Source organism: Gavia stellata, chromosome 8, assembly GCF_030936135.1.
Source record: "Gavia stellata isolate bGavSte3 chromosome 8, bGavSte3.hap2, whole genome shotgun sequence".
Taxonomy (NCBI): Eukaryota; Metazoa; Chordata; class Aves; order Gaviiformes; family Gaviidae; genus Gavia; species Gavia stellata.
This window is the reverse complement of record NC_082601.1, coordinates 45495737-45519576: the sequence shown is the minus strand read 5'-3', so window position 1 is coordinate 45519576 and position 23840 is coordinate 45495737. Positions and strand designations below refer to the sequence as shown.

At 49.7% G+C, this 23840-nt stretch overlaps 1 pseudogene; it reads right to left on the bottom strand.

Moving 5' to 3' along the window:
* Positions 1 to 23840, bottom strand: part of LOC132317446 (hydrocephalus-inducing protein homolog) — a 75267-nt pseudogene that overhangs the window by 29300 nt on the left and 22127 nt on the right.

The window sequence follows — 23840 nt, the reverse complement described above, 5'->3', positions numbered from 1 at the left end:
GAGCATCACCAGCCTTTGGGGCTTAATAATCCGAGTATTTTTCCAAGGGGCTTCCTGCAGGTCTCGCTGCATCAGACACTGAGCTGGCCTGGCCTGGCTGCAAGTGGAGGGAGGAACAGCTTCGCTGCCATTTCACCTTCCCCTTGGGAGCTGCTGCCTCAGATGGCTTCCTCCAAAGATGCTACTGGGGAGGCTGCAGGGTATACAGACTCATCTGGTGACCTGGGCACCACCTGCCTCACTGGTGGGATCCCCCTCATCCCCCCATCCCTTAGGGAGCAGCCAACCCTCATCGCCCCCAACATATCGCCCTTTGCCTCAACAGTGCAGCTGGGTTTGTGTTTTAGGGAGACAAATGCACTCTGAGAACACAGGATCAACAGAGGTTTTCCCAATACGAACACGGCAGCAAGACCAGCTCTAGCTGCTGAGGGAACGGAGCGACAACCAGAGATGAAGAACTAGAGCTAGATATAAAGCCAGATGAATGTTCAATGGAAATTGATTCCTTCAGGTAAAGAAACACTAACCGCAGGCTAGTCTGGAGTCATTATTTTACCCTCTATAAACCTGAGCATGACCAGGAAATGAAGAGTTCCTGGAACAGTTATTGTCTTTTTGAAAGGTACAGAACATGTGGCTTACAAAATGCATGTCTGCCATAAGCAGCTAAATACAAACACACAAGCATGTACTATAGAACAAAAAAGTCTGTGAAACAGACTGTTAAAAAAAAATAATGAGGTTTACAAGTTTAGTATGAAATGGTGTGTGTTGTGGAGAGCAACGGATGAAAGCTCAGAGCAGCTCTGGGGAGATGCAGAATTTGTGGCTCTGGGAAAGCCCAACTCATCGGAGATGTTACCGGAGTCCCACCACAGCTCACTCGGTGGCAGTTCTGCAGCCGACACCAACGGCAACAACTCCAAACAGAGCCTGCGGGTGAAGGGGGGCAGAGCACAATGACATGAACCACCCCAACATTGTCCCCTGTGTTGTGTAGCCAATCTGCAGCTGCACAGAGCACAGGACACGCTGGGCAAGCACCAACCTCCCTGCAACGTCCCTGCTGATGTGGATGGCTTGTGGATGCATATTTAAGTTGCTGAAAATCTATCCTAAATGCTTAAGGTAGGATTAACCTGCTCTTTCTAACCAAAAATGTAGGTATTGGAGCACTGTGGACCCTCTTTGCGGCCAGGGAAAGCAACAGGCACCTCGAGAAGATGGTGCCTCTCGCCCCAAAAGGTCTCCAACACAAGGCAAGCAGCACTTTGCAAAGGCTTATTTCCCTCCCCTGTTTAGAAGGACGTGCCTGGTTTCAGACACACACGGTAGCATCAACAAATCCCCTCCTCCCAGCCAAGCTCTTTCAATGAATACTCTCAATTTATCCCGCCCAACCTCAGCAGACCTCTCCTCCTCTCCCTTTCAGAGCTGGGCCTGCAGCCACCCTCGCTTGCCCGTGCCCCGGGCTGCTGCTGCGGCGTTGACGGAGGAGACAGGGAGGAAAGCAGGCAGGAGAAACCAGGAAAGAGCAACTACGTCTCATAAAGAGCAGCCTGGCAGGGGAGCTGGGGATGACGAGTGAACTGAGGCATGATACAGGGCAAAGACAAATTCTGCTGCTCCTCCAGGACTCCCGGGCAGAGGGGAAATAAAGCAGCACCATTACTTTAGTCGAGGAGTTGCTAACAAGCTACCTCCACGGTTTTCCGCTGCTGCAAGATGATACTCCACAGTGAGTGAAAAAGCAAGCCATGTTATTGCAAAGGGATATATGTTTATACTCGTGATGTAGTGTTTTCCAGCCGGAGGCTTCGGGGACCTACTGTTCTTCCTCCGTATCTTTATTTGATAAAGTGAGGAAATAAAGGTATTATAAGTAAGGGCAATTCAGTGACAATTTAGCAACTGGTGTCCATTTTGGTGGCTTTTGAGGGCATCTAACATCTTTTAAATGGCCACAAAATGCTTCTAAAGGAATTCCTGTGGCTTCAGTGAAACGGAGCCAGGACCTTGAGCACGGAAGGAGAACTAGCCTGAAGGACTACAGCAAAACTCCTCCTGGCTGAGCCCACGGCAGAAGCGGGAACTGAGAGGTAGCCTACCTGAAGTGGCGTCCCAAGTTGAGCTCCGGACCAAAGGGTTTGTCGGTGACAATGGTGGTGCCAATGCCGACAGCCCGGACGGGGATGACATAGGAACGGCTGTTCTCTATGAACAGGTTCACCTCGTCCCTGAATTTCTCCGTGTCGTCCAAGTTTGCGATGATGGTCACAGACACCTCCGTCTCGGGGGGGATCACTCCTTTACTGGGTTCAATCCTCCAGCGCGAGCGTTTGCCAGCCTGCAAGACAAGCCAAACACTAACTTAGCATGGAAACCATGGACCCTGGTCTCTTGAGGGGTGCAGGAAAAGGAAGGACTAAAGATACGAGGATAAAAACCAGAAAGGCTTCATTTCCCTAAATCTAAGCTACGGTGTCTGCAAACAGCAACTCTGCAGGAGCTTATACAACCTGTAGTTTACCCTCCTTTAACAGACTCACTTCATTAACCCCGTTTTGCCCAACCCAAGAGATGCTCATCCTCAGGAGAAGGTTATTCCCCCTCCTCTTTTGGTCTCTCTTTTGGAGTGCGCACCAAGGGAAGCTACTTTCTCTCTCCTGGCTTCCCAACAATGGTGGCTGGGTTTGCATGAAGGCTCAAGGCCAGAGGAAGCCAGGACTGCTCAAATCCCACCGTGGCAGCCACGTGCCTGGGGGATACTGCTGAGAGCCTGAAGAATAACTCTGCAAAACTGGTTGATCAAAACCCCAACACCAAAGTCGTCTCTCCCAAGAGTTAGGCAGTGCTTCTCAACAGCCCCTGAAGGACTGAAGCACTCGGTCCCCACTGATCACCAGCTGCAGCGAGGTGTCCCACTGTCCTTGGCTTTGAAACATTCAGCTCTAAGTGTTTACAGCAGGGCAGTAAAGAACTAAGCAGAAAGAAAGGGCAAGACATGCCCTGTGGGCATGGCCCGGGCTTCCCAAGCATTCTCCTCCTCTGGTTTCTCATGCACCTTGCGCTACAGATGGGGCAATGAGGGGGCTGGACCCCCGGTCCATTTAAAACCACAGTTGCAGGGAGCAAGCTTGCAGCGGACAAAGAGAAACGCATGCAATGTTCCCCGGCCAGCATGAAATGCACTGGGATGTAGATGTACGGCTTCAAAGTGTCCATCACGGTGTTAGTGGCACACGCACCCCACAGTTCAGTGCTGTGTTTGGGACGACAGGCACTACTCACCCAAAACACCGCAGTATTCTAAGAGAAAAGGCTTTTTTCTTCTTTTTTTAATGAAAAGCAAGGATGAGCTTGCAGGCCTGACATGATCCAAGTGCCTGATCCAGGTGAAGTCAGCTTGAGTTTCCATCTGTCAGCCTGGTGGCACTGAGCTCTAACAGGACACCAGCCAGCCCAAGGGAGAAGAACACCAGAAAACCAAGCAGCACTTCAAAGTCATGGAAAGCATTTTAAATAACCCCCCCCAAATGACCTCTGCTAACGAGGGTAAGACTAGCGGGAGGACAGGGAAGCAGTAACTTGCTGAGCATTCAGGGTCCCGGCAGCGTGGGGAGGTGCCCCAGCTATGAAAACTCCTTAGGCTGACTGCACGTCAGGTCTGCATGCCTGCATCCCAGGATGGACCATGCCAAAGGCATCAAAATTATTCCAGGCACTGGCAAAACTAATAAACTCAGTTCCAGGCTCTTCAAAGCCTTCCCTCCCCGCAGCCTGCGTAATTCGCTCAGATAACAACAAAATCGCACATCAGCCAGAACAAAAAACAGAATCACTAAAACAGCATCCCTTTATCGGCACTGTTTTGAAGTTTATCTCCCTGTTTTGCTGTCTCTCCATATGACCATTTCTTTAATAAAGGGAATGTCATCAAAAGCTTGAGATAATATGCAATGAAATCAGGAAATGAAACAAAACCTGCACTAAATGAGGAGAGAAGCAAATATGGGAATGGGAACTGCATGTTCTCTCCTTGCTTACACTGAGTTTGACCAAAACTCTTTATATGCTGCCTGAAAATCACTTGATTCTCTCTAGGGAATCCCAGTGAGAAGATAAACAGGTGCAGCTTCTTTTTTTTTTTTTTTAAATAAACAAAACATGGTCTCTTCTGCAACATCAGCTCCAGTTGAATCTGAGGGCAGCTCATCCCTGGGAAGGTGGAAGGGGATCTGCTCCCCAGGTGCTCTCCTGAAGACGACAACACATCTGGCTGGATGACCGCTGCTGGAGACCACGCGGCAGTGAGCTCCATCAGGAGCACAGGGCTCTGGATTAGGGAGGTCAAGGATCCCGTCAAAGGAGACAGGAACCCAAAATTAGGAAACAGAGCACCGTCACTACAAGGGGAAGTCCCAAGAAAGCTTTCCTCTCTCCTCCCTCATTACAAGGCACCAGGAAAACACTGTTTGCCTCCCTGCGGTAGCACATAACAGACCCAGCATGGTGGTTATGCAGGCAGAAGAAAGCTGCCGCTGATGAACAAAAATTGCACCCTAGGCCTTGTCTTTTCCTTCCTGATCTCACAGGTGTGATACGCAGCTGCCTTCTGTGATGCTGAGACATGTCATTCTTGGTAGCCAAATAAAAGATGCCTGAGGAGACAGAGTGACAACAAACAAGTAGGAAATGATCAAAGAAAGATGCTTTTTTCTCTCTGCCTTTCTGCAGGGAAAGCAAACGCTTCCATTAATCAATACAACTCTTTTGCACTTGTCAATACAGCAAAAATCAGATACTTAGGGAAACAGGAAAAGACGATGACAGCGACAGCAAGGAGGAGAAACGGCCACTTTTTTCAGCAGGTCGCATCAGCCCCCAGCTAAGCTGCAGCAGCTCCTTCATGTTGACCTATTCCTCCAGTCTTTTTTACCACAAAAAAGGCAAATCCTCCCCTTGCGGGATCCACAGGATGCTCTAACAGGGCTGCCTGGCAGCTGGGAAAGCAATCTGACAAAGAAAGGTACGTCAGACAGACACAGGATTCAGTGGATGAGCACGGGATAACACGCTGGCCCCAAGGGTCACAGCCCTGCAGCTACCCCGGCAAGCAGGGATAAGCCAACCAAGGACTAGGGTATGAAGTCCCTACACTCCACTACAAACCCAAAAAGTCCCATCTCAAGGCACAACTTTGGAGGGGTTTTTTATTTCCTTCCTTCTGGTGGCAGAGATGCTCAGTGCTGCTCCCCGCAACTCGTCCGACAGACACAAGAGGGGCACGGGGAAGCCTGTGCATGATGAGGAGTACTCCAGGTGATTCCTTAAGTCTCTATCCCAAAGTGAAGTTATCCACAAAAAACATCTCAGCTTGCTCAGATAATGCTCTTTTCTCCCATAAAGCAAGAAGAAAGCTCGACTTGACAGGAACAGCAATTTGCATGTGGTGGTTAAGGATACCACCATGGCCATCTGCATTACAGCATTTTCCTTTTCTGTTTTGAACAAGACACCAGCCTTTTATTTGCCCTGTTGCTGCCCCTTAATCTAATCTCATTCAGGTTGTTGAGCTGCCAGTCAGCATGCTGTAATATTGCCGATCCAACACTGCTCTGAAAATTTCAATCAAGAGCTCTTTCTTTCGAGTGGGGACCGTGATCCAGAAGCCTAACTGCAAAGAGCCAGGGTTTTGAGATTAGCCATCAAACGGGAAACAGGGAAATCCTAGCTCGCTGTCCTGCAGCAATCTCCAAGCAGGAAATCAAAGCAGCAGCTTTGGCATCTTCGAGAACACAAGACTTGGGTTCAGGGGCGCAAATGAATGAAGGATGCCCAGGTCACCCACCAGCTAGGCTAAGGGACGGCCGGAGCCAGTTCTGCTCTCAGAGCTACATGTGCAGGTCACCCTGACACCCGACTGCACCTCAAATTTTATCTCCAAAATTATTCAGTCCCCTCTTTTTCCCATCAATAAACTGCCAGGCAGCAGCAAAGGGCAAAACTTCAACCGAGGCAACAAAACAGCACCAAAGTAGGCAGCTGCTGAGGGCAAGGGAGTAGCTCGAGCACACCTCGCCTGCCACGGTGCTGCTCCCATCAGGCAGGCTCAGCATCACCGTCCTGAAGGGTCTGAAGAGCCCTTGCTGAAACGGCTGATCCAGCAGGTTCCCAGCACCTGCCTCCTCGAACATCTCCAGGATAGCAGCAGCTATCCTGAGAAGCTGAGATGCTCACCATGGGGTAACTCCATGCTGGGGAGTCAGCAGAGGGGCTATGGAACAGCAGAGGCCATCTTTGCTGCAGGGAAAGAAACCATCCCTGAACCACCTCATATTACAGTTCGAGTTATTGATTAGCACAATATTTGCAGAGATCGCTGGGAAGCAGGATGGGATTTATTGCCCAGTCCCATAAGTTAGGGCACTGAGGCAATGGAGAGGCAGATACACCCCTGCAAGCTCCCTGGGTGCACTGCAAGCTGCCCAGGGGAGGGAGGGAAGGCATCACACCCCGATGGCAGGACCTAAACGGAGCTCTGCAGGTCAGTCTTGGGTACAAGCATGCAAACCCCATCATTTATACACCAGTACCACCCATCCGAGGTGGCTTGCTCTCTGCAGAGATGGAAAGCAGATTTTCCTTGTGGAGCCAAAGAAAGCTGCCCTGGGAATCCCCCACTTTGAGGTTATGTTTATGCTCCTGGGCACAGAAACTGGAGCGAACAAGCTGCAAAAGCAGCAAGAGGGAAATTCAGCCTGGGTTAACCAGCCCCAGAACTTCAACCCACCTAGCACAGAGAAGCACAAACCCCCTCCAAACCCTGTTTTCCTGCCTCCATCCCCCCTCCAGTGGGGAGCACATCCCACCCAGCCTCAGCACCAGAGCCCTTCCCGCCTGCATCAGCCCCGCTCCCCCTGCCAGGGAAGCAGCCAAGCTCTCCTCCTGCTACGCAGCTTGTCACACTAGGCAGCCTCCATGAATTAAATAACCTTCTTCTGCAGCTAGTCTCCAGAGATGCTCTGCAACCCTACGGAGTCTACAGACTCCGTCACTACACCACCCTTACAAGCATATTTTTGGGCAACAATCCAGCTGGGGTGACCCCCTATAAGTGTGAAACTCGCCTCACCACCAGCAGTTGGAGGACAGACCTCACACCCTAGTCTCTGTCGTCAGCTGGAGGTTGAGGCAAAGCAGATGCAGAGGGAACAGGGAAACCACAGGGAAACCCATGCCCTTTCAGGAGCAAAGGGCCACAGGGTTCCCTTCATCGCCTAGAGCTCCAAAAGCATGACTCTCAGAGCTAAATACCTTCCACAAAACAAAGGGACAACTTGTAAAAGTGATCCAGACTCATTTCTGCTCAAACATCTACGCAAACTTTCTATTTTACTGAGGGGTTCCCCAGAGAAAACTGCCCCCAGAGCCAGGCTCCTCTTGCCACGTTGTGATGGAATATCTCCCTTTCTCCCTCAGGGAGCGATATGGAAATGTTGCATAGAAAGGTCAAGTCACAGGCTGCTATGGACCATTTTTGCTGGAAAAGAGCCCCACAGATACTTACCATCTCTGCCCAGAAGGATGCAGGGATGACAGTCTGATTGCAGAGGCGGAGAGTTTGGGAAGCATCTTGTAAAACTTGGATACGGCCAAAATTTATTTTACTCGGGTGCACGGAGACAACTGGTCCTTCTCCAACGCTCACTAAATGGATCTTCTGCTCCAGGAAGCAGGTAGGAAAGATCAAGAAGAACAGGGAAAGTTTAAAAAGATTAGACAGCTCTAAAGGTACTCCGAGACTGAGGGATAATTAGGGTGGTTTGAAATTTCCAGTGTGGTAAGACTGAAACAGAAGGCCTGGAGCACGTGTGGGATCTGGAGCCATCCCATCTGAAAGCCACAAGCTCCCGGTATCAGGGGGTAAAGAAACCCAGTTTCCCACGCTTGCTTTTTCACACCTCCTCCACACTGTTAGCTCTCTTCCCTGTACCCTGTGCCTGCTCCCACCCCTTTTCCTGCTCAGTCTTGCCCCAAAGCACCCTCCCTGACTTCTGCTGCTGCACAGCCCCACTTGGAGACTAACTTCGTTAACACTCCCAAAGCGACACCTGTGACAACCAGCACAAGTCAGAAGCAAAGCAGGCTCTTCAGAGTACAGATCATGCAAGTTACTTGCCTCTGATTTGTGCTTGTGTGTATTCCTGGTATTATATGAATAACAGACATAAATTCTAGTGGGGGGAAACCCTTCTTTTGAAGGGAAGCATGCCTTATATTTACAGAATCACTACGGTTGGAAAAGACCTGTAAGATCATCAAGTCCAACCTGGGAAAAAAAAAAAAAAAAAAAAAAGGCAAGCCAACCACCACACAACAACAACAAGGCACAACACACCAAAAACCAACCCACCCAACACCACACAGCACCATGTCCATCAAGCTACATCCCACAATGCCACATCCACACGCTCCTTGAATACCTCCAGGGAGGGTGACTCTACCACCTCCCTGGGCAGCCTATTCCAATGTTTCACTACCCTCTCAAAAGTTCAAAAGTTCTCAAAAGCTTCAAAAGTTAGTATCATTTTCATTTAAAGTGTAACTAAATTTCATCTAGATTTCAGCTAGATGAAGCCAGGACACTACATACAATGTTCTCTCGACTACATTTTGTTGTCGCTGCTGCTGTTGTGTATGCAAATGGTGTGGAGACTCACGTGTCTTTGGCTGGGAGTTTTGGCAAAGAGATTTGATGGATATTTCTCAAACATGATGGGCCTGACTTCAGAAAAGCTTAAATCCAGCTTTGCACAAAACATCACTTCAGCATGTTTTCTTACGTGCTTGCTTTAGCAGGATTCAGGGAGGTCCCTGTGAGCTCCTGAGCAAAAGTCCTAATGAAGCAGCGGTTGCTGCTCATCTAATAATACAGCAGAGTAGGAGAGGCAGGGATCGTGCTGCATTTTAGACTGGGCTTGTTATCCCATCTCACATATCCATAATGAAATGCTGTGTCAGACACTTAGATTACCACCTAAGAGAATACCATCCTTCCTCTTCTCTGGGCATGAGCCATTGCTTATGCCACGGATCCCTTCTTTCCTTGTCCACGCCAGCCATATATTACAAGTTCATGTTTTCCCAGGAAGAATCCCTGTACACTTTATGCCCCACCAAGATGAGTCGCACAAAGGCACACATCTCCCCTAGCACTCACCAGCGGGGATCCTTCGCTCCCAAACACCGCGACACGAGCCACTGTGTCCTGCTCTCCCGTCACCTGGGCTTCCAGTGTAACCGGGACCTCCACCAAGCTGCGAGGCTGGATAATCCCGCATGGCGTGGGGCTGGAGTACCACACAGGAGCATCCTTCTTGTGTTCCTATAAGGCACAGAATCAAAACCAACTTTAAAGCTTCCTCAAAGGTCACTCTGAACTCCTTGACATCTGCCACAATGACAATTCACACACATTTTTAAAAATCCCTAGGAGAAAGGAGAAAGGCACAAAAACAGATGCAAGACTAGTATGGGCTTAGCATCTTGAGGGGGTCCGAGAGCTGCTGCAGGCACAAACACCCGCTCCTGTGCTGGCAGCCTCCTTGCAGCAGCCTTTCATGACCTTCTAAGTTCTCCTACGGGAAAGCACCCCAAAGACTAGACTATGAACTGCTTCCTAAAGTTTATATTCAGGCAGGTTCCTATTTAACTGCTTTCTAAAGTTTCTATTCAGGTAGGTTCCTGTTCTCAGCAAACCTTTAGGTTTGAATATGAACCAGCAAGGTCTTCTCCAAAACTCCTTTTTTCCTAATATACCCCTTGACAACATTTGAGGAAAGGAGGTGGATGCGATGCCAAACCTGAGGAAGAACTGTGTAGCAGCCTGGGAGATTGCTGTCGTTCTCAAGCGTCAGCATCTGCCGATACGGGTACTTTAGAAAGCACCGTCCAAATGTCATGACCGGGTTGAGCACTCGCAGCCGAGGAACGACGCATCTAGGCAAAGAGATGACGAAAAGGGAATTGGAGATACTGAGAGAACGTAGAATTTGTTTACTCCCCAAATAGCATGAAATGACGCATAACACGTGTCACTGTCAAATGGACGTTTAAGACCCCTACAGCAATAAATTGCCTTTAATTTCTTTTTATACAACAACCTCTTGTAAAGGAGGAGCAAACCCTGAGTCTCAGCATTGTAGAGGCTGCCAAGTGCCCAGGCAGAGCACTGTGCCCTGTCCCAGAGCTGTCTGATGGGCACCTTTGCCCCAGGAGGCTTGCAAAGACACCTTGCACCCTCCTGACGCTCCCAGCAAGGCATGAGCTCCAGGGGAGCCTTCCCACCCATGACCAGGGCTCACCAAGCCTCAGGGAACACAAGACCCCACAATCTCAGTAAAAATTACTCCCTCCTCTCCCATACCTCTCTTGCCCTGCCTGAAAACTCAGCCATTTACCCCAGCAGCAGAGGGCACAAGCCACCACCTGCCTCACGCAGTGGCTGGTCACCCCTTCCCCACTTCTGTAGCCACCTTGCTCCTTGACCCTCACGGGTCCATACACTGTCTGCTCCCATTTGCACTTCTTTTACGGAATTGCAGCCCAGGCACTGACTGGAAGACTCTGCCTCTTGCAATTCAACTGACACCCACTGCAGCACAACAGCATCGAATCTGGCTGCAGCAAGAACAGCTTTTGGCTTACATCTGAGAACAGTACGTCTCAGAAGGACCAGAGGAAAGCAGAGAAACCTGAGCTCACCTTCCACATCAAGGACTATTTTCCCCGTCCTAAGATCTTGCCTCTACTTCCCCTCACCAATCCTGACACAAGCCCCTTCCCCATTTGCACATGCCTTCGTTAACTGAACCAGACACCAGCTTTCAGCAGGCTGATCACTGTGTCCCAAATGAATGTTGCATTTTGGTTGCAACCCAGCACAAGTCCACCACTTGCAGGAAGAAGGAGAGGCAGCCCTTTGGAAATTTCTTACACCTCAAGCACCAAAAGCCAGGCCAAACATGAATATAATTACTGTTCCCTTTAGAAAAAGGCTCAGCCCCATGCCTGTCCGTTGAGCACAGGTGCTTCTCAACGAGGGCTGCTTTCAAAGCACTGCTGTTCTCCTAGCTAGCTGGGTAGAACTAGCTCATTAAGCAACGCTTCTCATTTGGAGATGGAGCCAGAAAACCGCGTTCAAGGCAGTGTGCTGGTGGGGGGTGCACGAGGAGAGACGATGAGCTGCAAGGGAAGCGGTGATACCTGGCTGTGAGAGGCAATGCCAACACCTCCTTGCCAACGCCGTCCACGTCCACCACCAGTGCCAGCTCGTATCTCTTCACGGTGTTGGAACACAGGGTGACCTGGCGGAAGAGAAGACCATCAAATACTTCATCGCTCCCAAAAGCCATCGTCCATGTGTGGTGTCCTCCGGTTCTCCTTCCACAGTAAGGAAAGGGAGGATTTTGCCCTAATTCTTCTGCTGGTCCATGTACAGAGCACAGGCTCTGCGAGTAATAAAAGTCTTCTGACAAGATCTGCTCTGTTAAATACACCGTGCAGTTATCAGGGTATATGCAAGCTAAATTAAAGCACAATTAGACTAATGCTCTACTCACCACTGTATTAAAATTAAGGGACCAGTTTGTAATCTCGACTAGAATAGCATAAATCCAGAGGAAATCTGCTGACTTGAACAGAATGAGTTCAGCTTTACAGGGGGAAGCTGAGAGCAAAACGTGGCCCAGCAGATGCTGTGCAGTTCACGGCTGCCAGAGCTTTTGCAGTCCCCCTTGGGGATCGCTGCAGTGAATACAGCTCCTCCTGCTCAAAAGGACAGGAGAAATTAGACTGGGAAGAAAGGCAAACTGCTTTATCCAATGACATCTCTCTTTTTAACAGCCACCTTCTGTCCTCATCCTTCCTCTGCCCACTGTAAATCCAAGAGATCGCTCTAAGCAGCTCTCAAAAACACAGGAGTGGCTTCTGTACCTGACTATACGGTACAAGACCTTCCGCTCAGGATTTTGGAAACAAAACGGTGCTCCTTCTGAAACGTCCCAGAGTAACCCAGCCAACAAAAGCCTAACACTAATGCATATATCTTACTCGCGTTATGCTGGCAGCACTAAAGCCCTCTCATGCATCAGTGAAGCTTCAGCTCCACCTGCTGAAGCACGTATGGCCGGACTCTTCCCATACCTGGATATCCACGACCCCCTGGGAGCGGATGGTCCCTCTGCACGGCGTGATGGTAAATTCGGTTGGCTTCACAAGACCTTGGGCTCCCCTTCTCCAGTATGAGTGAGTGTTGTCCGACAAAGGAACAAAACTGGTAACACTGGGCTCTCCCGAGCCGTCCCCAGGAATGCGAAGGTTGAAGGTCATGGGCACCAAGGAGGTGTTAGTGAGGCGACACGACAAGGTGCAAGGAAAGCCTAGGAAATGACACAAATATGAATTTACACCCCAGTTATCCCCCTGAGTCCTGGTGTGAATATCCTGTTAGGATAAAACTGTGCCTGGAGTTTAGCTCTTCTCAATCTGAACCACAGCTAGTTGAGAAGCTAAGCAAGGAATTCATCGTCACTTAAGCTCTCTTTTATGCTGATCACAGAGATTGTTTCCTTGGCAATGCCCACTCTTAGCGATGCCGAACACCAGAATTTTGTCTCTCTTTACCTGAGGAGCGCTCTCACATGCCCCAAAACCAGCATCAGTTATTTCTCGCTTATGAGCGTACATCCAGACAGACCATTTTTTCTGAAAATTCAGTCCGTAACATTCCCTGTTAACTCCACGAACACTCCCACAGTTTTCAATATATAAAAGCAGTGTATTGTCATCGAGGAGAAGCTCCAGTAAAAGAAAGGATGGATGCAATTGGCTACTACAGCACGATGCAAAGCACTCTAATGCAGTTTCTCTAGGCAGCATCCTCAAGGCATCTCCTGTTTGGGGGCAATCAGACTCAGCTCGTGACAACCTGCAGCCCACTTCACAGGAGGCAAGCCTGATGCTTGCTTAGAAATTAGCAGGAACCGTGTCTCACCTTACCTAACAAACGGGGACATCACATCCATGCTGCACACTGGCTTTGGTTACTGCCCGCAAGGGTTTACATCACTTTACCTTTGATACTTGCTTTCCATAATGGAAAAGCAGTGATACAACCACACCTGGTGGGGATGTGCTGCAGAGACAGGACATCAGCCCACAACCTGCTCTGGAGTGGACATCTGCCTTGGACGGCCAGCTCTGTGAGGAGACATCTCCCATGGCCTGCTTACCAAGCGTTACTTGAATACAGGTGGGGAGGAAAACCAACTGCAGACACAGCAGGTAGTTCATCCATGCCCATCGACAGTGACCACTGCCCACCTCCAGCAACTACTCCAGCAGGGAGGCAGGAGACACACAGAAAGGACAAACACAGACTTCACAGTCCCAAAGGAGACCGAAGTCTCCAGATGCAGACAACAGTCAGCAGCAGAGCTAAAAGAAGCAAAAATACAGTAGCTGCCTTCAGCTCAAAAGGCCTTATTAACGAAATCAGATTAAGTAGGATGAAGCTCCTATTACATAACCATATTTCTGCCTGCTGTGTTTCTGGTTTTATTTCTTCAAAAGGAAATAAAGAAATGGCAGAGTGGTGATGTAGGGAGGGGAGGAAGCAGCTCAGGAAAGGTAATGAGTTTTCTTAGAAAGTCCATGAGCAGCATGAAAACACAGAGGCATCCTGGGTGCAGAATGATAATGGCCCTTCAATCACAATTGATTTCACAATTCAACTTTAGAACATCTCAGTACAAAGCCTTTTGTGAGACGGAGGTGGAGAACGAGAATCTGCACTTTAATGGAGATGCTCTGGACGCTCAGCCACTGGCTCCATCAGCAGACCTGGGCTTTTGGCAGGGAAGGAGAAGGAGCCCAGATCTCAGAGGACATCAGTGCCCGATGCCGAGCTATTGCTTGGGCATATTACCTGGGAGGTGAGAATGAGGTGCCCTCACAGCACTAATCAACAGCTCACACTGAAGGTCAGGTGGGGGAAATGGTGTCCTCCCCTTGCAACACGCACATTCACCCAGAGCAGCTACAGGCTAGCATGTGGCTTCAACTCCCTTCTCCTGCAGTCCCATCCCCTGGGCCCTTCTGGCACAAGGACTTTCACAGCCATTCTGCTGCCAAGCATTAGGAGCTTGGGGCTGAACAGACTATGAGGGACACCAGAAAACACTGACTTTCTGTTCCTTTGGTCCTATCTGACCTCATGATGGCACAACACTGCCTAAGCCACCAGCAGCCCTGGTTTTAACACCTCAAAGGCTGCTATGGAGGAACACAAGTGACAGGTGCTCTTCTGTTCAGGTGCTCTGTTTTGGTGATGCACAGACCTCTCAACCTATGCTCCAAGCCCAGGGAACACTCACCGAAGGAGACGTCACCAAAGCGGAGGGAAGGTACGTTGAAATGAAAAGTTGGTCCGATGACACAGCCCCTGTGAGGACAAAGACAGGCAGAGGAGGCATTGGTTTGGTTAAAGAGAAATGCAAAGTGTTCGGCTTTCGTTACTGCTCGGAGGGATAAAAGCTGGTCTCAGAACCACAGCGGGTTTCAAATCAACCCGTCGCCTTTCTGCTCAGCACAGCATCCATGTGGACAGGAGACAGCCAAAGCAAAGTGGTCAGCAGCTGAGAGCTGCTGATGTGCCTTAGGGCACCATGTCAGGCAGGGTATGCCCCCAAGTTGCTGCTGGCCTGATGAAGGACCCTGAACAAGTGATGGCTCCGTGCCTCAGTTTCCCCATCTGTAACGTGCTGACACAGAGGTCTCCACGCAAAAGTGGACCCATTGTACTAGCTTTGCCAGCTGCAGGTTCTCTGCTTTGGTATTTCTTTGCTGGAACTGGTGTTCCCATGGAGTATATGAACATCTTGTCCTCAGATCATCTTGACCCATGCAATCATGAGGCATGCAGGATTTGGAGGCATGATGCCAGGGGAGCTCCCAGACACCCACTGACACAAGAGCAGCAACAGTTCTACACAGCGGACAGCTGAATCTTGGGGAAAAGGATCAGCTTGTCACCAGTGCACCAGCTGACACATCCAAGAGCAACACACGTCTCCAACCACCGAACACGGGTGTCCTGAACCCACCACACCTCCTCACCTGTCCTTAAATTCAGCAGCCAGGCTCCAAACTCCAAAACTCACCAAAATCCCCTGAAATCAGCACTTGGAGCTGCACAACAGCCATTAATTTATTTCATGGTTGATGCCAATCAATGCCAGCTCTGCCTCTTAGTTAAAAATCAAGGACCACAGTGAACGCTGCCTTCTAGTTTTAGTCACAGGACTGCCACTGACTCTGTTTGGCACATGACCAGACTCAAGCATCCCGCAGGAGGGACCTGCGTTCATCCGTGGTGTCCCATTTCCAGCATCCCTTTCTAAACACCAAAGAAACAAGCATTCAGGACCTTGTAAGGTTGGGTTCCTTCCCAAGAAGAATCACCTATGGTTTGGGCATCTTCTGATTGCATAGTTAAAAAGCACTCAAAAACTGACTTTCAGGAGTTGCAATCCAATACTAATTCTCGATTCTTGGAGCTGAAGCAGCTCCTGAGACTAAGTCAGGGAGCAAATCCCTGATGATGATGATGAAGTTCCCTCTCCAAGGACCTCACATAACCAGACCTAACTGCCCAAGCCCTAACACCTTGCTTTGGACACAGCAAAGGGAGCAGGCGTGCTTTCTGCCACAGCACTTGCCACGAGACGATGGAAAACTACCTCCAAACCAACCATGACTGGGGATCACACTGGGAAACTGCCAAGGATGAGCCTTGCCAGGCAAGCGGAGAAATGACTGCCATTTCTGCTGAGTGCGCCGTATCTGTGCTCAGGGAAGTTAAACCTGAATGACTGCCCAGAAGGCTTGAGCAAGGAGCCAACCCGGAGCCCTGTGCACCACAGCTGATAACAGTACAGCTCGCAAAAAAATGGGGGAAAAGGCAGTGGTTTTGGCAACTACCGTGTTTTACAGTAGCATTAAATAATGCACTTGTGAAGGGAGATCAGGGTCCTTGCAGAGCACGAAGGATAACACAAGGTGGGAGAGGAACCGCTTCAACACTCATCCCCATTCCTTCCTTCCTTTGCAGCCCAGTCTCCCACCAGCCAGCTCGCCTCCATTCAAAAGAGCTGGGAGTTTTTCTCCATGGAGGACTAAATCCAGTGCTTCAAACTTCCCGACAAGGGAGGCTCAGCTTCACCTGGTGGGTGGACATCTCAAAGGCCTTGAAAACAAACAGCTTGAGCTGCGGGGCTGGAGAATGAGAGATAAGGACTGAATAGGGATCCTTGAAACTAAGGCAAGGCAGAAATCAAGGAGGCAGATGACATCTCAGAGCAGAGTGGACTGCAATGGGAATTACTGCTGAGGGACAGCTGTACCGGAGCAGGTGGGCATGCTGGGGTACCCTCAGATGGGCTGCATAGGAGCCACCACCTAGAAAGGAGGAATACAAGGATGGGGAAGAAATAAATAAAAAAGGACCAGCAATCCTCTTTCACTGAGACATAAGGTCTGCACCGAGCTCAGGGCCGTGCTGGCAGAACAGGGCAGAGCGGCCACAGAGAAGGGGAGGACATGCTGGGCACTGGCAGCCAGGGCACCAGTGGGGAAAAAAGGACCACTTCAACCAGCCCCAAAGCTCCAGAGCACCCAGCATCAGCTCCCCTGCCTACACCACATGATCCCACCAGCTCGTGGTTAAGACTTGCTGGGACAAGTTCGCATGCTGCTGTGGTCCTGAGAAATGAGCTTTGCCTCTCCTTTCATCAGCTTTTTTTTCCCCTCTTCTCCCCTCTTGCTCGGTCAGGATTCTCTTTTGCAATGGCACCAGCCCAGGGGATGATGCCCGAGTCCTTGTGACAGTACTTGCTGCAGAGCTTCCTGTCTCCTGCATCAGCACGTTTCTGGCTGCAGAAAGGAGGTACCGTAGCACTCACTGCACAAGAGCCGGGAGGACAGCTTGTCCCAATGCATTAGCATGAGAGATGATGTTGATGCTGCTGCTACCCATTTTGTATGGAATGTTAACAGAGGATTTTAAAAACACTGCTTCTGGCTGCAGAATCACCCAGGCTGGCCCCTCTCCAAAGCCCTCTTGGCCCTGCTGGGTGTTCAGGGGGACATCCCAGACCATCTACTGCCCAAAGCTGATACCATCACACTGTCTGCCATGGCCCAAGGGGGAATGAGCTACCTGTAGCAAGGAGTCACTTCAGCTCCTGGGTACCGGGACAGGGCAGCAGGCATCTCCACACCTTTCCCGTACGGCCTCCAGTCAAACTTTTTTCCAGCACGGGCAGTCACTTAAAGCCCCAGGGTCCTCACACAGAGATGTCAAAGGGTCACAAAAGGAATCTGCTGCTGCCAAATTCTGGGCAAACAGTGTCCTAGAAAGTCACAGAGCCACCCTGGCTCAACCATGAAGGCAAAGCTGCTTCCCAGAGGAACCCAAGACTTTGAAAGTTAAACTGCGTATTGAGAGCAGAGGAGGCATGGTCACAGGTGGCCAGCAGCTCAAGGGAGGTGATTCTGCCCCTCTACTCGGCTCTGGTGAGACCCCACCTGCAGGACTGGGTCCAGCTCTGGAGTCCTCAGCACAGGAAAGACACGGACCTGTTGAGGCAGGTCCAGAGGAGGGACACGAAAACTATCAGAGCGATGCAACACCTCTCCTATGAAGAAAGGCTGAGAGAGTTGGGGTTGGTCAGCCTGGAGAAGAGAAGGCTCCAGGGAGACCTTCTTGCGGCCTTTCAATACTTAAAGGGGGCTTATAAGAAAGACGGGGACAGACTTTTTAGCAGGGCCTGTAGCAATAGGACAAGGGGTAATGGCTTTAAACCGAAAGAGGGTAGATTTAGACTAGATAGAAGGAAGAAATATTTTACAATGAGGGTGGTGAGGCACTGGCACAGGTTGCCCAGAGAGGTGGTAGATGGAAACATTCAAGGTCAGGCTGGACGGGGCTCTGAACAACCTGGTCTACTTGAAGATGTCCCTGCTCACTGCAGGGGGGTTGGACTAGATGACCTTTAAAGGTCCCTTCCAACCCAAACCATTCTATGATTTCCTCTCGTAGACAATTACACTTTCTTGGCTGCTGCAATTGCAAGGTTCAAACTGGAGTCAAGGTTAAAAAGTCTTGGCTCTTAGTGGGGGGTGCTAGGATCTGAGCCAAGACAAAGACCTTAGACAACCCCTTTTTTCTCTGCTCCATCATCAAATGAGGTAGGGGGGAGCTGATTACCCAGAGAGAGCTACAGATGTGCCCACCAAGCTCCTATAACCCTCCTCACCTGATAGTCAAGGTCACAGGCTCAGGGGATCCATTCACACTGAACTTGAATTCTTCTGTGAACTGCCCCAGGATGGTGGAACTGAAGGAGATCCGGATGACCTGGAGCCCGTCCGGCAAAATGGTGCCCTCCCGGGGCAGAAAGGTGAAGCAGGAGCCCAGAGCTGTAGCTGGAGGGACCAACCGGAAGAAAGCATCGATGGCTCCTTTGTTAAACAGGACCGCCTGCAGCAGCAAGAAAGCAAAATGGAAATACATAAGGAATCTTCCTTTCTTACACAAGGCTGACTTGTTCTCCCATTAAACAAGTAACATCTGTAAAAAGACAGAAGATGCCGTGTGCTGCTGCTTGGCAGAAGCCAAAGAATATGCAACAGGACAAGTTCTGCCTTTGGGTTTTTACATGCAAAGCAGTGATAACTTCATCTAAACAGAGTCACGCTGGGTTTACTCTACTGATACAGAGCAGTCCACTCTGACTTGCAGTGCAGAGGACCTGCTCAGCATCAGCGAGTTGATTCAGACCCGTCCCTAAGGGCAATGAAGGGCAGTTACTAGTGGATCATCACACAACTGCTTCTGCTCCTGATGAGCCTGGTCCTGCCAAGGGCAGAACATGGGCAGCTTCCATTGCAGCCAACAAGTTCACTGCATGTAGAAGACCCCTCAGGCTAGCACTATAACCAACTTCAGAAGCACTCCCCAACTCTGCTACTGTATAGAAGTTAGGTTTCTCTTCTTTCTTCTTTAAGGTGATACTTTCTTAGTCTTTGCTCCAACAGACATGTCAGGAAAGAATGAGCGTGAGGTGCATAGCAGCTCCATCTATTCCAAAGAAGTTCTCTTTCCTAAATATTCACAGCCACCATCCAAGATTTTACCATTACTGGAATAAACTGCAAATTTAGAACCAAACCATATTTTGTTGAATGCTCGAGAGATCTACTGCCTCGAACAAGTAACACAATCCTGCAGCGTTTGTTGAAATTCAGCTCTTTTCATGTTGGGCGAGAAATGCCCACATCTGCCTGTGAGTACCGGCACGCTGTCAATCACCAACAAACCTACCCAAAGCAAAGCTGTAAAGTTTCTGATTGCTGCAGGGTGAAATCCTGCCATCTCCGTGGACTTAGCTATCTGCTTTGAATTTCTTTTCCCTAATTTTTGTCCTTGCAAAACCTGTCAGAAAAACTGAGACAGAAGCATAGAAACATCCTTTGTTTTTCAACTTTGCAGCTGCTGCTGAAAATATGCATGTATTCAAAGTCCACAATGGTAACTTGAACACTACTCTCGCCTCTTGTGTGTTTTACACCTTCGTTACAAATTGCACTTAGGGATCCGACGCTGAGCTGAGGTTTACCTCCAGTCTAGCTGCTTAGCAAAGCACTAACAGCTTCATCTACTTCATCACATTTTCTCAAGTAATGAAAATCATAAATTGATAGAGAGAGAATCAATAAAGTATCAGCATTAAAAATGCACTGAGCACACAATATTTCCGTAAGAAAACACCTTAATGTGTCCTTCCCTGCCACAGTCAAGGTTTTGAAAGTGTCTGGCATGATGTATTGCCTCGTCTTCTACCTCTTTCACTTGCTCTATCTTTTTTTTTTGCAGAAGACTTGACATCATTGGGGGGAGGCAAATATATAGAAAGTGCCTTTGCTTCATTTCCAGAAATGCTTTGCTCTTCATAGAGCCAGAGGTGCACCAAGCCCGAAGCGTGGTGAGGGGCTCGTCAGCGAGGGGAAGCACTCCCAATTTCTTTCCTAGGGACAGCTCTGAGCCAGGAGGCTGGACGGCTTTCCTCTGACTCCCAGGAATCGGTAGGATGCACTTAACTGAAAACTCTTTGCAAGGGACTTGAGTTCAAACACAGTAAATTTGTTCCAGCTGCTTTTTAAGAGCCAGAGTACAAAGGTGCTTTGCATCTAGGGCTGAAACAAAAGCCTCTGAATACTTCTCTTTTTGACCCAGTGCTGCTTTCATGTGTCAAGGGGGGTTTTTTTGCATGAAGCCTCCCAGCTGATCTCAAATGGACGTTGCCAAAAAGCAGGGACTAGGGCTTCACGAAAACATACACCTTTCAGACCCCACCAAAAGTATCCAGATTCTGTGAAACCCCCCAAACTTGACTAGTATGTCAAATATTCCCTGCTCACAACTGCCTCAGTTGCCAGGAATCCCCCAGGTCCACGAGGCTCAGCGTTGCCCCGGGAGCCGTGAGGATCCAGCCCAACCCCTGCGAACCCCTCCTGCTCACCTCATAGCTGTGGGCTGATCCAATGAAAACCTTCCCGATGTCCAGCTGGTCAAAGTTGAAGCGGAGCCGGGGCCCTATGCCTTCACCTTTGATGCACAGGGGCAGCCTGGCCTCTCGGCCTGGGGAGAGATTGCCATTTCAGTACAGTAATTCCCTCTGTTGCCCTGGATTTTCCAGCCTGCCTCAATGCTAGTCCCTGACTCCACGATGGATGGGACCAGCTCTAGATGCTCCAGGGAGAAGATACGGGACCCTTCTCCTCCCTCAGGACATATGCCCTTGGGCTGGTTTCTAATTTAGTGATCAGTTTGCACCCTGAAAACGGGATGCTGAGTTTAAAACACGATCTCTGAATTTCTTCCCACACACTTAGATGAGCTTTGAAATCCATGCAGTGAAGGCACAAAGCTCACAAAACAGAACTGAAGATAAAAATCTGCCATCTATACTGATGCAATCAGAGACAACAGCACAGGAGCCGAGAAGTACGAGCCCAAGCAAGGCGAAGCTCCCTGCTAACGGCCATACGCACATCAACAGTAACCGCTCCCAGAAGAAGACTTGACAGCACTTCCGTAAGACAGGATGGGCATAAAGCTTGTCTAGCGGACTGCTCGGATTCCGATTCCCAGGGAGGACGTTCACCCTGCTCAGTACAGCAAGGCCTGTGCAACGCTACCCGTATGCACCATAGACGCCGAGCCACGAGGTGACAATTCCCACACAGGGAGAGAAGCACAGGCTGGCCAGAAGTGGTCTTTTCACAGACACCCCGCACTCAGCGGGGCTCAGTCACCTGAGGTCTGACAGCATCTGGGGAGCGGGAGGTGATCCAGGATCTGGGAGCACATTTGTAACTCAGCTCCTGCTGCCTCAGGCGTCTGATGATGCATCCGTGTAATAAAGATTCATCTTGGAAGTATATGGTCTATAGGGGCTTAGTGCTCGTCCACGAAAGCTGTTCTGCTGTGTCATTCTTTGGCCTTTCCAGGCACCTTGCAGCAGAGCAAATGCTGGCAAACCCATGGCATGAAAGCTTATCCCTTCACTGCCTTGGTTGGTCTGGGATCAGTGATCCAAGCTTGTAGCCAGGCATCGCGAGGGCTGGCCTTGGACAGGAGATCACCTGGAAACCGCAGGGACAGCGGGCATGTGCCAGCCCTGACCTGCTGACCACCCACCCTTCCCAGCAACTACATAAGAACCGAGGGGGCTGGAAGACTATTTGTGCCTCACCTTCACCATGGGTAACAGAAGCAGAAGAAAGGAGCTGTACCTGAGATTTCACAGTAGACCGCTTGTTGATACACTCTGGCTTCTCGGGGTTTAAAGATCACCTTGATTTCAGCCGAAGAATTTGGCCAGACATCTCCCTCCTAAAACAGAAGCGGACAGAAAACCATTTATCTTTAAACGTTACATGTCTTGTTTTCAAGCACAGCCCTGTAGCCTATATTTAGAGCATCAGTGAAGAGCAAGGAGCAAGCAACACTTGCCAACAACATTTATAAAAGAGTCTGGAAGCGGTTGCAAAAAACTGTCCCAAGTCCCTTACCTTTACTGGCACCCGGGAGAGGCATTTTGTTAAATTAGGGCTACAACGAAGCAACCCAACTGGCAAACAAATTCCAGCGAATCAAGCAGGATTTCTTCAGAGGTACCAGCCAGTCTAAGGAAAAGGGACCTAGCTACACTTCACGTCTGTACATCATTACATGGAGTACCAGCACGCAGTACTGTGGGCAGCCAGACTTCTGCACCTCACCTTAATGCACTTCAGGAGCTCAAGGCGGGGTTGAGCTAGTTCTGGAGTCATACTCCAACTGTAACGAAGCAGGAGCCCTGGGACACACTCCAAAATCAACTCTAATGCATCGTATGATGCCCTTCAGGCTCAGCTCATCAGCTCCCACTCTACAATACTCCTACTGCTCTGACACAGTCTCTTGGTCACACCATGCTGCTGTCAGCTACAGTGGTGTGAAACTGCAGTTGTGCTGGCATTGCTGGCTCTCAGCCTTCGATGGGCTAAAGGAGTAACCAAGAAGAGAACACGATCCCCTTCCTTGGTTAAAAAAAAAAAATTAGTTTCACCTATTTTAAAAAAAGAAGAGGTTGGGCTTATTCTAGGGTTCACTCCAAGATGAGAAGGGATTTTGCACTGCTCAGACAGCAGGCGTTCTTCGTCTCAGACCATGCAAATACTCAGAATCAGAGCTCTGGTTGATTGAAGGGCATGGGGTTTTGCTTGCAGAAACAGAAAAGCAAAGGTTTTTCTGTACCTATGTGCCATACAACTCAAAAAAAACCTGCCAGTCTTGTGTCCAGGCTCACAGATGCCATTGGAAGGGAGATTCAGACATGGTGTAAGTCCAGCTTATACAAAGGGATTGGTGTTTCCATGACTAAACTTGGGCTGAATTTGGCCTCCTTTCCACACAGGACCGTTTCATTCTTCAGGTCAATATGTGAACTGACAATGCTCTAATACCCTTTGTTACTGCCCATACAGTATGCGTCAGGTGTGCCCTTACATATAATAATCAATACCTCTGAGCACTCTAAGAACACTTATTTATAGCCCTTGCAGTAGCTCAGCTTTAGGCAGGCTCTCACTGCCTGTCAGGAGCCCGCAGTTCAGAAGTGGTTTTTGTAACAAGCTCTCCCAGCCTCACTAGAAACCTGACCTTTTCTCTCGGCATGTCAAGGCAGCTGATGCAGGGATCTGCCAAGTGACCTCATTCAGGGAGGAGCAGGAGGAGGAGGAGGGGAGGTTCTCAGCTACAGCTTACCATCGGCTCAATGGTGAAGACATCATCGGAGAAAAGCATGGAGTCTCCTTGCACCTTTGCCCTCTGGTTCCGGAAGGTGCGGGAGAGAAGGGAAAGGCGTTCTCGGAGAGTGGGGTCCACCATGCACTCCTTGAGGAAGCAATCCGTCTTGTCCTCTTCCTGCCTCTGCAGCCTGCGACACAGCCTGCGGCCACGGGGAGAGACAAACCAAACAGATAATTCAATAAGCAACGTATTTGCAGAGACTGCCGGGTAAGTGCAGGGGCAGCAACGCACTCGGGGAGGAACAGCAGCACCAGCAGCAGCTCAGCAAGGGGCTGACCCCGAGCCATGGGGTCCCAAATGGATCAGATGATCACTTGTTGCTCCCTGGCGTGGCAGGTAGTTTTACTCCACACTC